General features: G+C 42.1%; 2 pseudogenes; one reads left to right on the plus strand and one right to left on the minus strand.

The window, feature by feature from the left end:
• Positions 1 to 1,580: 1,580 nt before the first annotated feature.
• Positions 1,581 to 3,558, minus strand: LOC100404416 (cyclin-A2-like; annotated as a pseudogene).
• Positions 3,559 to 7,800: 4,242 nt separating this feature from the next.
• Positions 7,801 to 8,675, plus strand: LOC100404049 (charged multivesicular body protein 1b-like; annotated as a pseudogene).
• The last annotated feature ends 4,928 nt before the right edge of the window (positions 8,676 to 13,603 follow it).

A 13,603-nucleotide genomic window follows, 5' to 3' on the forward strand; every position in this document is an offset into this window, starting at 1 on the left:
AGTCTCGTTCTGTCACCAGGTGCCAGGCTGGAGTGCAGTGGTGCGATCTTGACTCACTACAACCTCTGCCTCCTCAGGGTTCAAGCAATTCTCCTGACTCAGCCTCCTGAGTAGCTGGGATTACAGGCACATGCCACCATACCCAGCTAATTTTTTATTTTTTAATAGAGACGGGGTTTCATCATGTTGGCCAGGATGGTCTCGATCTCTTGACCTCGTTATCCACCCTCTTTGGCCTCCTAAAATGCTGAGATTACAGGTATGAACCACCGGACGGGCCTCTTTTTTCTTTTCTTTTTAAGGTAACAAATTTCTGGTTTATTTCAAATGTATACATATATTGAACAGTTCTACAGATTTGCTTTCTGGTTTTACTCTCATCTTGCCATGTAACTATAAACAAAAAGACTTCCTTTTTTCATTAGATATTCGTCTGTTCTGTGATTTACCTTGTGACTTATAAAAATTAGAGTCTAATTCTAAAAAACTCTTTGGATACCAGTTTTACTCATAGCTTACAGATTTTATATCTTATTGGAAAAATAAGAAATGCCTCTTATTTCAATAATCCAAAACTTAACAAGCATACTTGTTACTAAATTCTATTATTAAGTTTATTGCTATTATTATTTTATTAAGTTTATTGTTATTGTTATTTTATTATGTTTATTGTTAATAACAAGCATATTTGTTATTAGGTTAGTAAATTCTTACTTCATATTCACAGAACACATACCACCAATGTAAAACAGGAGAAAGCACCAAATAAAAAGCCAGTGAAAGGAAGTAAAAAGAAGAGAGCTGCCAATTAAAGCTAACAGTTATATATTTGAATATAACCATTAAAAGGATATTCATTCCATTCTAACAATCCTGGGTATTTTAAATTCACAAATCCATTATAAATTCTAGTAGAATTTTTAAAATAGTTTTTTGTTTTTAATGGTATGCTTTGAAATAAACCTTCTGGAGAATTTCTTGTCTGTTCATTTGTACATAAGGTTCCCACTTCTCTCCTGCTCCCAATCTCTGATGAGTTTACCCCACAAAACCTAATCAAGTTTTACAAAGAGCCAAAGTCTAGGGATCTCCACTCTACTGGTAAGTACAGATTTATTCCAGATATACTTAGATTATGCTCAAGTCAGCAAATTAATGCAGTTCCTTAGGAAAATGAATGTCAGAATTTGAGAGTCTGTTTTCCTAAAACTAATTTTAGAGGAAGGTTTTTCACTTTCCATTACAGTAAACCAAATTAACTTTTCTAAGTGAAATCCTGAAGAATCCTGAAGGAGTTAAATTTGGCTTGCAAAGTTTTCCAGATCAATTTATTGTTATAATCCAGAGAGCTGGCATCATTAATACTTTAAGAAAACCACTTAAAATTAGCCAAATATCTAAGACATATACATATAAAAAAGATATACAAATGAAAACCATTTAAAAAGTAATGGATACCATAATTTGTATTTTGCCATAACCTCTGTATTCAGAAATAATTGTAAAAACCTAAGTTAAAAAGTATACATCATATAGTTTGAGTGATTTACATCTTGGAAAGCAAAGGCAGTCTTTTATTGTTACAGATTTAGTGTCTCTAGTGGGTTGAGGAGAGAAACACCATGATACTTTGAACGTTTGTATGTTTATTGACTGTTGTGCATGCTATGGTGCTTTGAGGTAGGTCTGATGAAAGTCCATGAGACAAGGCTTAAGACTTTCCAGGGTAGGCCTGGTGCGGTGGCTCAAGCCTGTAATCCCAGCACTTTGGGAGGCTGAGGTGGGTGGATCACGAGGTCAAGAGATCGAGACCATCCTGGTCAACATGGTGAAACCCTGTCTCTACTAAAAATACAAAAAATTAGCTGGGCATGGTGGCACGTGCCTGTAATCCCAGCTACTCAGGAGGCTGAGGCAGGAGAATTGCCTGAACCCAGGAGGTGGAGGTTGCGGTGAGCCGAGATCGCGCCATTGCACTCCAGCCTGGGTAACAAGAGCGAAACTCCGTCTCAAAAAAAAAGAAAGAAAGAAAGAAAGACTTTCCAGGGTATATCTAGTCTTCTGTAATATGATGCAGGCTAGCTTTGTCCCGTGCCTGTATAGAGTGCTAAATGAAAGGTGGCTCCAGCAATAACTGATGGCAAATACTTCAGGTATGGGTCAGCATCTATCAAACTTAATTCTCCCCAGAACATTGCTAAACTTTCAACTTTGCAGTTTGCAGGCTGCTGATGCAGACAGTATTGGGTAAGAAACTGATTTACTGTTGGAGCAGCTAACTCAAAAGTAAGGACTTTCAAAACTAGATGCTCCATTCTCAGAACTTGTTTCTTGGTGTAGGTATCATCTGTAATGTACACAAACTCTGCTACTTCTGAGGGGTGTATTTCTTTATACTTTGAGGCTAACAGCATAGCAGCAGTGCCCACAAGCTGAAACTTTCCTCTCAGCATGGACATGGAAGAAAAGAACCTATTACTGTAGTTCACAGCCAAATGCAGGGTCTCATTCTGTAGTTTATATTCTTCTCCTACTTCAACTAACCAGTCCACGACGATAGTTCTCATACTGTTAGTGATGTCTGGCTGTTTCTTCATGTAACCCACTTTGGGTTTATATTTAACCTCCATTTCCCTAAGGTATATGTGAATATCCTCATGGTAGTCTGGTACTTCATTAACTTAACTCACTGGCTTTTCATCTTCTAATACAATTAACATGTACATAGTATGTGGTAACTCAAAACTACCATCCATTAGATAATCAAGAGGTACAAGTGGTTTTCTGGGTCCAGGTAAACTGACAGCTGAATTAAAATCCATGACATCTTTACGCTCTGCTTTCTGCAATTCAGCTGGCTTCTTATGAGTCTCCTCTTCTGCTTCATCCACATGAATAGTAATGCTCTTGTTACCCAGGCTGGAGTGCAATGGCGCGATCTTGGCTCACCGCAACCTCCACCTCCTGGGTTCAGGCAATTCTCCTGTTTATTGTTTGCTTCCAAGAAGGAACGATGAGATGCTCATCATTTACAGAAAGATCCTTAAGGGGTGCAACCCATCACGTCTTTGGCCTCTGCTGCTGCGATGCATCCCATGGGTTCCCGGCCTTCAGTACTGCCAGCGGAGCCCAGGTCCACAGTGGCTGGATAGGTGCTGCCTTTCCTGGGTTGATGTTCTCCTGGTCCTCTTGGAGCACCATCTGCTGCAATGCTAGCAGTGCCAAGCCTGCCTTGCGGGCTGCAGGCTCCAGTGTGGAGTTGCCCAACATCAGTGTTCCCGGGGGCCAATGGCGAAATCAGCTTGTGGTGCCAAGCAGTGTGCACTCCGCCCAGCCGACCGGTCACACTGACCCAGCCAAAGAACAGTCGTAGGCAAAGCTCACAGCCCAGGCCAGCCTACCTGTCTGTCCACTCACCCAGCTCAAAACCACGCAGGGCCGAGGAGGTTGTGAAAGGTGCAGGCAGGCACTGCCGAGTGTGGTGGGCCAAAGACGCCCAGAAATATAGCTATCAGGTGCCTCCCATTACACCTGGCTAATATTTGTATTTTTGATAGAGACAGGGTTGCACCATATTGACCAGGCTGGTCATGAAATCCAGACCTCATGATATGCTCATCTTGGCTTTCCAAAGTGCTGGGATTACAGGTATGAGTCACCACACCTGGCCTAATTTTTCTATTTTTAATAGAGCACCTGGCCTAGTTATGCCATTATTAACATTTACATAGGCATGGTACGTTTATCACAAGTAATCAACATTAATTAATTTTGATTAATCAATATTAATCTTGATGGAATTCTGTTATTAATATTGATTAATATTGGTAGGATTCTGGAACATAAAAAGACCAAAATGGGTGCGGTGGCTCACACCTATAATCTCAGCACTTTGGGAGGCCAAGGCAGGTGGATCACCTGAGGTCAGGAGTTCAAGACCAGCCTGGCCCACATGGTGAAACTCCGTCTCTGCTATAAAAACAAAAATTAGCCAGGCATGGTGGTGGGCACCTATAGTCCCAACTACTTAGAAGGCTGAGGCAGGGCAATTGCTTAAACCTGGGAGGCAGAAATTGCAGTGTGCTGAAATCTCGCCACTGCACTTTAGCCTGGGCCACATCTCAAAAAAAAAAGCATAGATTAAAAACTTCTTCTTTTTATATGGCTTGCCTTCCTTCCTTCCTTCCTTCCTTCCTTCCTTCCTTCCTTCCTTCCTCCCTCCCTCCCTCCCTCCCTCCCTCTCTCTCTCTCTCTCTTTTTGTTTTTGAGATATTGCTCTATAGATTCTCCTCTCTAAACCTCCTGAGCAGCTGGGATTATAGTCAGGAGCTACCACACCCTGCTAATTTTTTGTATTTTTATTTCATTTATTTATGTTACCCAGGCTGGAATGCAATGGCATGATCTTGGATCACTGCAACCACTGCCTCACAGGTTCAAGTGATTCTCCTATCTCAGACAAGTAGCTAGGATTACAGGCATGCACCACCATGCCTTGCTAATTTTTGTACTTTTAGTAGAGTACAAAAGTACTCTTGGCCAGGCTGGTCTTGAACTCCTGACCTCAAGTGATCCTCCTGCTTTGGCATACCAAAGTGCAGGAATTACAGGCATGAGCTACCGAGCCCAGCCTTTTATATTTTTTGTAGAGTCGGGGGTTTCACCATGTTGGCCAGGCTGGTCTTGAACCCCTGAGCTCAAGTGATCCTTCCCCCTTGCCCTCTCTAAGTGCTGGGATTACAGGCATGAGCCACCCCGCCCAGCCAAAACTTGTTCTTTTTGTGTTCTAGAATCCCATCCATGATATCTTCTTCCATTTACTCATTATGTCTCCTTTGGCTCCTCTCAGCTACCACGGTTGGTCTGTTGTATGGTATGGACTCCCATTTCACCCACGACCTCACCTATTCCAGCACTCAGCCTCCTGTTTTTTCCCTTTTCCTCTATCTGTACTTATTGCCTACACTCTGAAGACAGAATTTGTTTTATACCCACTAATTTTAAAAGCATTACTGGCCTGGCAAGGTGGTTTATGCCTGTAATCCCAGCACTTTGGGAAACCAAGGTGGGCAGATTACAAGGTCAGAAGATCAAGACTATCATAGCCAACATGGTGAAACCCCATCTCTAGTAAAATTACAAAAATTAGCTGGGCATGGTGGTGCATGCCTGTAGTTCCAGCTATTCAGGAGGCTGAGGCAGGAGAATTGCTTGAACCCAGGAGGCAGAGGTTGCAGTAAACTGAGATTGCACCACTGCACTCCAGCCTGGGCAACAAAGATTGAAACTCCGTTAAAAAAATTATTGTCTTCTTTAAGATTTTTGTCCCCATTTGAATGGTGCATGTTCTCTAAAATGTCAAAGGTTGTAACTAAGAAAAGTGAGGATTCTAAGGTGACAGTAGATATAATTTTGGGTATTCTATTTTCCTCTTGCCATATTCTCTCTGTCTCTCTTTTTTTTTTAAATTTTTTTTAAGAGATGGGGTTTCACCATGTTGGTCAGGCTGGTCTCGAACTCCTGACCTGGTGATCCACCCACCTAGGCCTCCTAAAATGCTGGGATTACAGGTGTGAACCACTGTGCCCAGCCTCCTCTTGCAATATTCTCTCAGATTAATCCCAGTCTTCTACTGTAACCCTTAGAAATTATAAATACTATGATATGGTTTTGGGGAATCTGAAAAGGCAACCTCTAGGGATAAGGTTAGTCAGACCTGGGTTTAAATTCCAGGTTTACTATTCCAAATATTTGAGTCTTGGGCAAATTATTTTAACTTGTCAAATTTGCTTTTTGAGATGGAATTTTGCTCTTGTTGCCCAGGCTAGAGTGCAATGGCACCATCGTGGCTCACTGCAACCTCCACCTCCCAGGTTCAAGCAATTCTCCTCTTCAGCCTCCTGAGTAGCTGGGATTACAGGCATGTGCCACCACGCCTGGCTAATTTTGTATTTTTAGTAGAGATGGTGGTTTTCCATGTTGGTCAGGCTGATGTGGAACTCCAACCTCAGGCGATCCACTCCCCTCAGTCTCCCAAAGTGCTGGGATTACAGGCATGAGCTGCCCCACCCGGCCTAAATTGTCTAATTTTTTAGTTCCATTATCTGTTGTACAGCTATATGACTACCTTATGAGGTTGACATGAGGGTTTTATTTATTTATTTGTTTGTTTGTTTATTTATTTATTTGAGACAGAGCCTTGCTTTGTCATCGAGGCTGGAGTGCAACTGTTTTTTTTTTTTTTTCTTGTAGAGATGATGACTTGTTAGGTTTTCCAGGGTGGTCTAGAACTCCTGACCTCAAACAATCCTTCTTCCTGGGCCTCCCAAAGTATTGTCATTACAGGTATAAGCCACCATGAGTGGGCTAGAAGTGTTTAAAACAGTTATCCACGGTTCCAAGTAAATTCCCAAATCCTCAAATGTCCTGTGCTCTAATCTGTCTTTATTCATACTATTACTGGGAACTATAAGGTATTGGGAATTGACTTTTTTTTCCTGATTCAATTTCCATATTAATCCATTCATTTTACTTAAGAAGGATATTTAAAATTTATGTTCTAATTTTTTTCCAGCAAAATGTTGGCAAGAGTAAAAATACACACCCACAATATGTACATTAACCATCCAAAAATCATTAAAACTGTCAGGGCACAGTGGTTCACACCTGTAATCACAGCACTTTGGGAACCCTAGGAGGGCAAATTACTTGAAGTCAGGAGTTTGAGACAAGCCTGGCCAAGATGGTGAAAAAATCCAAAATATTAGCCAGCCATGTTGGCAAGTGCCTGTAATCCCAGCTACTGGGGAGGCTGCGGCAGGTGAGACGCCTGAACCTGGGAGGTGGAGGCTGGAGTGAGCCAAGATTGCACCACTGCACTTCAGCCTGGGTGACAAAGTGAGACCCTGTCTAAGAAATAAATAAATAAAAACAAAAATCTTTAAAACACAGTTTCTGTTAACTCATCATAGGAAATGTGTTAATACATTAATCATCAATCTGAGATAGGAAGAGAAAACAGAAACCAAACAAGTGAACTGATTCAGGCCATACTAAAATAAGAAATAAGGCCGGGTGTTGTGGCTCATGCCTGTAATGCAAGCACTTTGGAGGCCAAGGTGGGTAGATCACCTGAGGTCAGGAGTTCAAGACCAGCCTGACCAACATGGTGAAAACCCGTCTTAAATACATACATACATACAATACATACATACGTACATAAAATAAGAAACAGTCTTACGTCACTATTTTTTTCTAGTATTTGTTCCAATTTTAAAAAAAGTATTATTGTTTAAATGCAAGGTATACAACACAATGTTTTGATGTACATAAACATAGTAAAATTATTACTGCAGAAAATGATTTTCTAGCATCTACTGTCTTAGAAAACTTCACCCAATTGAAAATTTAAAACAATTTTTTTAGTCTCTCTTACAATATTTGGGTCCTGCTGGGCCCAGAAGGTTGAGACTGCAGTGAGTTGCGATCATGTCACTGCACTCCAGCCGGGGAAACAGAGCAAGACCTTGTTTTATTATTCAGCTTTAAAAATCAAGATCTTGGGCCGGGTGTGGTGGCTTACAACTGTAATCCAAGCACTTTGGAGGCCAAGGTGGGCGGATCACCTGAGGTCAGGAGTCTAAGACCAGCCTGACCAACATGATGAAACCCCATCTTTAAAAAAAAAAATACACATGGGACCCAAACAAAGGAGCGGCAGTTGGGAGCAGACTTACCTCACCTTCTTCCCCTTCCGTGTATGTCTCAGCCTGGCCACCAACCCCAAGGAGGTGTCCGACTATGTCCAACATGGAGAAACACCTGTTCAACCTAAACTTAGTGGCCAAAGAACTGAACAGGAGTGCCAAAAAATGAGGTAAGGAGGAAAAGCCCGAAAAGGCCAAAATTGAAAAGGCCATTCAGAAGGGCAACATGAAAGTTGCGAGGATACACGGCAAAAATGCCATCCACCAGAAGGACCAAGCAGTGAATTTCTTGAGAATGAGTGCACGAGTCAATGCAATGGCTGCCAGGGTCCAGATGGCGGTGACAATGGGCAAGGTGACCAAGTCAGTGGCTGGTGTGGTTAAGTCGATGAATGCGACATTGAAGACCATGAACCTGGAGAAGATTTTCGACTTGTTGGACAAATTCAAACACCAGTTTGAGACTCCGGATGTCCAGACACAGCAAATGGAAGACACCATGAGCAGCACGACGACGCTCACCACTCCCCAGAGCCAAGTGGATTGCTGCTTCAGGAAATGGCAGATGAGGTGTGCCTCCACCTCAGCATGGAGCTTCCGCAGGGGCAGACTGTCTCGGTGGGCACAAGCATAGCTTTGGTGGAACAGGATGAACTGTCTCAGAGACTGCCCCACCTTCAGAAACAAGTGTGACTTCAGAACACACTCTGATGTTTCCTGGCCATAGCCACCCTTTAAATGTTCTCTTTGTGTTAGAGAGATAGTATACCCTAGAAACTCTGAACATGCCAGTATGCTGAAATGCCCTTCTACCTTTGGGTTTACAGCCCCTTCCAGATAAATTAAGAAATTCAGTCTTTCTCCTCTCTTAGCTGGATTCTGAAGTTCTGTATAGCTCGTAATGATGGTATTTTTATAGCAGCCTTTTAACAGAACTAGTTAATTTGGTGTATGTGAATCTTTCTCAAAAATCTGGTCATAACTGTATTCAGTTTTCAGCACAGAATGATCAGATTGAAGGTGGTTGGTTTTGATTATTAATATTATTTAGTGTGATTGATAATTTAGAGAATGGCAGATGGTGCATAAAAGTTAAAGACGGGAAAGACTACTTAGTTTGGTTATACAGCTATAAACTCCATTCAGTATAGTCGGAGGACAGTGCTGTTTCTGTTTATTGTTTGGGTTTTGGTTTTTGTTTTTGCCTTCACAGTGAGACTGCAATTGACTGTTCTCATGACATATATTATTAATAAATCTGGTCTCATAACTTATACTGAAATTACCTTAGGACATTTTTGCATAATACTCTCTTAATGCTATATTCTATAAATTTTTCATGTGATAATTGCGTAACTGGGAAAAATGCCAAATAACTTTCTTTATTATCTGGAAAAATTAAATTTGTTCATTTATATTTTCTACTTACTAAATTGAGTTCTTACAAAGCAAAACAAACAAACACATTAATTAATTAATTAATTAATTGATTGAATTGAATTTTAAAAAAAGGAGACATAGAATTCTCCACCATGCAGAAAGTTGATAGACCTCAGCTATGAAATGTGAATAGAAATTCTTAGGGTAGGCCAGGCCCAGTGGCTCACACCTGTAATCCCAGCACTTTGGGAGGCTGATGTGGACAGATCACCTGAGGTCAGGAATTCAATACCAGCCTGGCCAACATGGAGAAACCACATCTCTACTAAAAATACAAAGAATAAAACAAAACAAACAAAAAAAAAACACAGATCTTAGATAGGAGGCAGGGAAGAAAAGAATAAATAAATAAATAAATAAATAAATAAATAAATAAATAAAAACAAGATCTTGCCATTCACAACAACATGGAGGATATTATGCTAAGTGAAATAAGCCAGAGAGAAAGAAAAATACATCTGGACCTGGTGGCTCTCGAGTGTAATCCCAGCACTTTGATCACCTGAGGTCAGAAGTTTGAGACCAGCATGACTAACATGGCAAAACCCCATTTCTACTAGAAATACAAAATATTAGCTGGGCGTGGTGGTGGACGCCTGTAATCCCTGTTACTTGGAAGGCTGAGGCAGGAGAATCACTTGAACCAAGGAGACAGGTTGCAATGAGCCGAGATTATGCCATTGTACTCTAGCTTGGGCAACAAGAGCAAAACTTTGTCTCAAAACAAAAGAAGGAAGGAAGGAAGAGAAAAGGAAGGGAAAGGGGAAGTTAAGAAAGAAAAGAAATGGGGGAGTGGGGAGTTGGGGAGAGAGCATGGGGAGAAATAATAGATATAGGTGACGGAAAGGAAGGCAGCAAATCACACTGCCATCTGTGTACCTAAGCAACAGTCTTGCATGTTCTTCACATGTACCCCAAAACCTAAAATGCAATAAAATAATAATAATAAAAATTTAAAAATTAAAAAAATAAATAAATTAAAAAAATAAAAAAGAAAAGAAATAAAGAAAAAAATGAAAAAAATGAATGAATGTGCACACCCTGCTATGACCTAATAATTCCAGTTCTTGTTATAGTCCCTGGAGACATTCCTACATGTGAGCACAAGGAGATACATGAAAGGGTGTTCATTTTCACATTGTTTGTAAAATAAATAATTGATATGAGGCAGGCATTCACGCCTGTAATCCCAGTACTTTGGGAGGCCAAAGCAGGCAGATCACAAGGTCAGGAGTTCAAGACCAGCCTAGGGAATATGGTGAAACCCTATGTGTACTAAAAATACAAAAAATAGCTGAGTGTGGTGGCTGGTGCCTGTAATCCCAGCTACTCAGGAGGCTGAGGCAGAAGAATCACTTGACCCCAAGAGGTGAAGGTGAGGCCAGATTGTGCCATTGCACTCCAGTCTAGGTGACAGAGCAAGACTGTGTCTCAAAATTATAGTGTACAATAGTTACACTGGGAAATAATTTAGACTGTAAAATAATTTTTAGGTTTTTATTTTGTGTGTGTGTGTGTGTGTGTGTGTGTGTGTGTGATGGAATCTCACTCTGTTGCCCAGGCTGAAGTGCAATGGTAAGCTCTTGGCTCACTCCAGCCTCCACCTCCTGGGTTCAAGAGATTGTTCTGCCTCAGCCTCCCAAGTAGCTGTGATTACAGGCTTGGGCCACCACGCCTGGCTAATTTTTGCATTTTTAGTAGAGATGGGGTTTCACCATGTTGGTCAGGCTGCTCTCAAACCCCTGACCTCATGATCCACCTGCGTAAACCTCCCAAAGAGCTGGGATTATAGGCATGAGCCACCATGCCCAGATTTTTTTAATTTTTAAATATATATATATGTGTGTGTGTGTCTGTATATATATATACATATCATTTTTTTTTAGAGGCGGGGTTTCACTATGTCGGCCAGGCTGGTCTCAAACTCCTGACCTCATGATTCACCTGCCTCAGCCTGTCAAAGTGCTGGGACTACAGCTGTGAGCTACCTAGCACAACTATTTTTTTGTTAATGAAATGAAACAAAACCTTTTAAGGTTTTCTTCATAAAGGTTTAATATATATTTTTCATATCTGTGTCATGGTTTTATACATTTTGGTTAGGTTGATTTCTTTTTTTTCTTTCTTTTTTTTTTTCAGATGGAGTTTTGCTTTTGTTACCCAGGCTGGAGTGCAATGGCGTGATCTCAGCTCACTGCAACATCCACCTCCTGGGTTCAGGCAATTCTCTTGCCTCAGCCTCCTGAGTAGCTGGAATTACAGGCACGTACCACTATGCCCAGCTCACTTTTTGTATTTTTAGTAGAGATGGGGTTTCACCATGTTGACCAGGATGGTCTCGATCTCTAGACCTCGTGATCCATCCGCCTCAGCCTCCCAAAGTGCTGGGATTACAGGTGTGAGTCACTGCACCTGGCCTTTTTTCTTTTTTTTAAGATGGGGTTTCAACATGATGGCCAGGCTGATTTTGAACTCCTGACCTCAGGTGATCCACCTACCTCGGCCTCCCAAAACAGGCTCGAGCCACCATGCCGGGCCATGTTGATTTCTTAAACAATTTATTTATTTTTTCTCTTTTTCTTGAGACAGAGTCTTGCTCTGTTGCCCAGGCTGGAGTGCAGTGGTGTGATGTCAGCTCACCACAACCTTCATCTCCATGTTCACATGATTCTCCTGCCTCAGCCTCCCAGGTAGCTGGGATTACACTCATGCACCACTATGCCCAGGTAATTTTTATATATTTAGTAGAAATGGGGTTTCACCATGTTGGCCAGGCTGGTCTTCAGCTGCTGACTACAAGTGATCTGCCTGCCCCAGCCTCCCAAATTGCTGGTATTACAGGTGTGAGCCACCAGGACTTTTTTTTTTGAAATAGGGTCTTACCATGTCACCTAGGCCAAAGTACAGTGGCCTGATCATGACTCCTTGCATCCTTGACCTCCTGGGCTCAAATAATCCTCCCACCTCGGCTTCCTGAGTAACTGGGACCACAGGCATGGTGATCATGCCCTGCTAATTAAAAAAAAAAAAAAGGCTGGGCTCGGTAGCTCAAGCTTGTAATCCCAGCACTTTGGGAGGCCGAGGCAGGGAGAACACCAGGTCAAGAGATCAAGACCATCCTGGCCAACATGGTGAAACACTGTCTCTACTAAAAATACAAAAATAAGCTGGGTCTGGTGGCATAAGCCTGTGCTCCTGGCTACTCGGGAGGCTGAGGCAGGAGAATTGCTTGAACCTGGGAGGCAGAGGTGGCAGTGAGCCGAGATTGTGCTACTGCACTCCAGCCTGGTGACAGAGCAAGACTCTGTCTCAAAAAAAAAATTGGCCAGACATGGTGGCTCATGCCTGTAACCCCAGCACTTTGGGAGGCAGAGGTGGTCAGATCATTTACAGTCAGGAGTCCAGGACCAGCCTGGTCAACATGGTGAAATGCTGTGTCTACTAAAAATACAAAAAATTAGTCGGATATGCTCTTTGAAACTCCAGGATGGGGAGGTCACAGTGAACCCAGATCGTGCCACTGCACTCCAGCCTGGGTGACAGAACAAAACTGTGACTCAAGAAACAAGAAAAAAAGTAAAGGAAATAAATCAAATGGCCAATTACCAATCCCCCTCCCCGCTTTTTAAATTGTAGTGGTGGGACAGTGGGTGGTTTCTTTTTGTTTTCTTTTGTTGAAATAGAGACTCACTCTGAAGCCCAGACTGGAGCGCAGTGGCTCATTCTCAACTCACTGCAACCTCCACCTCCTAGGCTCAAAAATTCTCTTGCCTCAGCCTCCCAAGTAGCTAGGACTACAGATGTCCATCATCAAGCCTGGCTAATTTTTGTATTTTTGGTGGAGATGGGGTTTTATCACCTTTTCCAGGATGGTCTTTAACTCCTGAGCTGAAGCAATCTGCTTCCCTCGACCTCCTAAAGTTCTGAGATTTCAGGCATGAGCCACTGTGCATGGCTTGTCCCCTTCTTACTTGCTTGAATCATCAGGGGCTTCTGAAGTATCAGGATCTCTCTCCATGTTAAAAAAAGTGTATTCTCCCACTCCCTGGACACCATCCCTTCCTAGGCTTGAGTCAATGGCTGCTCTTTGAAAGCTTTCTTTCTTGTTACTCTTTTCCCTACTGCTTTCTTTCTGACCCTGTGCTCTTTGAATCACATTCAAGGTTAACTTGCTTCACCTCTTATCTCCTTTACATGCACCGCTAATCCAGGTCATCCAATCTCATGGTTTTTAATACTGCCCAAAAAGGGAGATTACTTTCAGATTTTTTTTTGAGAAGGAGTCTCACAGTGTCACCAGGCTGGAGTGCAGTGGCTCCATCTCAGCTCACTGCAAGCTTCACCTTTTGGGTTCAAGTGATTCTCCTGCCTCAGCCTCCTGAGTAGCTGGTACCACAGGTAGCCACCACCAGGCCCAGCTAATTTTTCTATTTTTAGTAGACATGGGGTTTCATCTT

The sequence above is a fragment of the Callithrix jacchus genome, chromosome 13 (genome assembly GCF_049354715.1).
Source record: "Callithrix jacchus isolate 240 chromosome 13, calJac240_pri, whole genome shotgun sequence".
Lineage (NCBI taxonomy): Eukaryota > Metazoa > Chordata > Mammalia > Primates > Cebidae > Callithrix > Callithrix jacchus.